Source organism: Panthera uncia, assembly GCF_023721935.1.
Source record: "Panthera uncia isolate 11264 chromosome A1 unlocalized genomic scaffold, Puncia_PCG_1.0 HiC_scaffold_17, whole genome shotgun sequence".
In the NCBI taxonomy this organism is placed as follows: Eukaryota; Metazoa; Chordata; class Mammalia; order Carnivora; family Felidae; genus Panthera; species Panthera uncia.
In genome coordinates, this window is record NW_026057577.1 from 132241985 (window position 1) to 132245627 (window position 3643).

At 35.0% G+C, this 3643-nt stretch overlaps 1 pseudogene; it reads right to left on the reverse strand.

Moving 5' to 3' along the window:
• Positions 1–2201: 2201 nt before the first annotated feature.
• Positions 2202–2840, reverse strand: LOC125935306 (GTP-binding protein SAR1a-like; annotated as a pseudogene).
• Positions 2841–3643: the final 803 nt, after the last annotated feature.

Genomic DNA, 3643 nt, shown 5'->3' on the forward strand with positions numbered 1-3643 from the left:
AGGGTAAATGGCAAGCCATAATTAATTCAGTCTGTTTCAAGCCCATCTTACAGTGGATCCAATGAATATACAGACACACCATGAGATCACTACCTTGGTTTTTGAGTTCGTTATTATGATGAATATTCTTAGAATCTGGAAGAACCTTCACATTGCTTTTATAATATTTGTTGAAAGAAAATGGCAAAAAGGCAAATTCGAAGCCCTTTGAACTACTTGTCTCTACCCAGATAGTTGGTATTGCATAAATCAATAAATTGTTCCTTTTTTTACTCCTAAATAGTCCATTATATAGATACAATACAAATTATATATTCATTTATCTGTGGAAAGACATCTTGGAGGCTTACATTTCTTAGTGATTATAAATGAACAAAGTTTCTATAAGCATGAACATACAGGTTTTTGTACAAAAGTAAGTTTTCACTTAACTATCTAGGAGCATGACTGCTATACTGTGTGGTAAAGCTATGTTTAACTTTATAATTAGCTGCCAAATGAGCCTTCCAAAGTGACTATACAATTTTTAATTCCAACCAGTCATGAATAAAACTTGCCAATATTTTATATTGTCAATCTTTTTGGATTTTGGAACCATTCTATAGAGCACAAAGATATTTCATTATTGTTTAAATTTGTATCTGCCTAGTGACAAAGGATGTTGACAATATTTACATATACATATTTTCCATGTATCTATCATCTTTGATGAAGTGTTTATTGATATCATTTATCTGTTTTTGTACTGGGTGGCTGATTTTCTTGTTGTTGGCTTTGAAGTGTTCTTTATATATCCAGGAAAAATGTCCTTAATCAATAGCAATTTGTAAGTATTTTCTTTCCATTCGTGGCTTGTACATTGTCTTATGAGAACGTTAATAAAGTACAATTTATCAGTTTCTAATATACTGTACTTTTGTGATATATTTAAAAGTTCATCATCAAACCCAAAGTCAAAGCAATGTCTTTTTTTATTTCTATAAGTTTTATACTTCTACATTTTATATATTTTTAAACTTTTTTTTGAAGTTTATTCATTTTTGAGAGAGAGAGAGACAGAGTGTGAGCAGGAGAAGGGCAGAGAGACAGGGAGACACAGAATCTGAAGCAGGCTTCAGGCTCCAAGCCTTCAGCACAGAGCCTGACACAGGGCTTGAATTCAATGAACCATGAGATCATGACCTGAGCTGAAGCTGGATGCTTAACTGACTGAGCTGCCCAGGTGCCCCTATAGTTTTACATCTTATATTTAGGTCTATGATCCATTATGAATTCACTTTCTATGTAACTTATAGCAACCATAAGTGCCTGATAGAACCTATCAGAGACTCACTGGAAGAAGTGACATTTACCTTAACTCTAAGATTAATTCAAAAGAATTTATTTTTAGTAATTGTATAACCAGGATTAATATTGATCTAACTCTTAAGGAAATGAAGCACCATGAATGGGAAAAGGAATAAAATATGAGGCTTATCGGGATTAATTTTTTTTTTGTGCCAGCTTGAAATTATAGCCAGGAAAGATGATTCACTAAAGAACAAAGACAAAAAAACAAAAAAAAAAACAAAAAAAAACCCCAAAAAAACCCAAAAAAAAACCCCCCCAAAAAAACAGAAAGAAGAACCTAGATTAAAATAGGACCTACAAATGAAATATAAAATAAGCAAACTAAAAAATATGATTTTAACAGCAAATCAAATTCAACTAACAGAAAATATAAATATTAAATGTTGTCAGATCACAGTGTGTTAGAACATAAAAATATAAAATACAGAAAACTAAGAGGTATAGAGGATAGAACAAGGGTTTAACAGATATTTAATTGGAACTCTAAGAGGCAGGTCGAAGGTGAAATTTAGAGAGCAATACCTGAGGATTTTCCAGAATTGATGAAAGACACAAACTTGTAATTCCAAGAAGCCAGAAAATCCAAAGCATAAGAAATACTAGTAAACTAATTCCTAGATACATCATAATAAATCTCCAGAATACAATAGCTAGTGGAATGAAAACAGGTGGGGTTGGGAAGATTGATTACTTTTTGTAAGAAGAATTTAGTTGAATATTACCCCATTATCTCATAGTTTTAACTTACTTTTCATGGTCTTCCTTTTTTTACTTTTCTTTTTCCTTCCTTCTTTGTTCCCTCCTTCTTCCTCCCTCCCTCCCTCCCTTCTTTCCTTCCTTTTATTCTTGGATCAGTCAAGAGAAGTAAAACTCTTATTTCCACTGTCCAAACACCAAGCAATATACTGGGAAAACCAGCGGAAGTCCTCACCATAGCCTTGCCTCTGGAGCACATTGTGCATGAATACTTTCATGAAGTGGACATTCAGCTCCTTCAGGGTCACATTCCCATTTCCTATGGACTTTCCATAAAGCCCAACTATCTCATGGAGTTTTTCCTCATTGATTTCATCTGCTCTGCCAATTTTGTTACCCAAGATAAGGATCGGCATATTGGATATCGTTTCATCAGTTATTAAAGCCTTTAGCTCAGTTTTGGTTTCCATGAGGCAAGGACGATATGCAAAATCCAACAGAAAGGCAATCCCATTAACCGCTGGCACATCATTTTTCCAATCCTGGTGTTCTTGCTCGTGCCCACCAGGATCAAAAGTTGTAAAAGTCATTCCAGCCATTGTCAGCTATTCTGATGTTGGGTCTAATGTTGAAACCTGTGGGCCGAATCAGTCATCACTGAGCATGCGGAGAAGAGTGGTTTTGCCTGTATTGTCCAAATCCAACAATACAAGTTTTCCAGATTCCTTGTAGAGTCCTAGGAACTGGAGCGCACTGCTGAAGCCATTGTAGATCCACTCAAAGTTCAAAGACATCATTAATACTTAACTATGACCAAGGGGTTCCTCTGGTGGCAGTGGGGGCGGGGTTTCAACCCTCCTGCACAACACACAACCCAGCAGCACCAGGACCACCAGCTGCTTCTCTTTTCTTATTTCTAACCATGTCCTTTCTCTTGACAGCTATGAGAACAAATAATCTAAGATCACATTCACTCAGTTTGAAACGTCTTTTCCTCTGTTTGGTGTCACTCAATTCACGTTTTAACCTTAATTTTGATTCATTAACTGCACCTTCTCAGAGATCTTGCTTATACACTAACTGAAACATGGCTGTCCTCTATGATACAGTTTTCTACAGAATTGATTTTTAACACAAGGAGACATAATTTTTGTAAGTGTTGACTAACTTTGAGTTCCCTTCATCTGTTTTAGGAATAAGAGTGAATAAACTACTTGAATGTTTGCTTAAAACATTCATCATTTTATATATAAAAATATAAATGAGAATTACTAACGTAGCCTTATGAAATTAATTTTAATGCAACATACATTTTCTACAAAAATCTGTCATAGGACTAAGGTTCTGCATGTGTTCAAATTTGGAAAGACTTAGGATTACTCCATCAGATGATGTCTCCCTCTGTGAATCCTATGTAGGATTTTCCTCTTTCTTTGCTAAAGATCTGTTCACCCAGGTCTCTTTTTGCTGCTTAAAAATAACTGATAAAAAGGCAGAGATATGCACATTTGCTGCTGTTGACACTTTGGTGTGTATCTCATTCTAATTTCCTGCCACCAACTCCCAAACTGATCTATATCTTGGCAATTTTCTGACA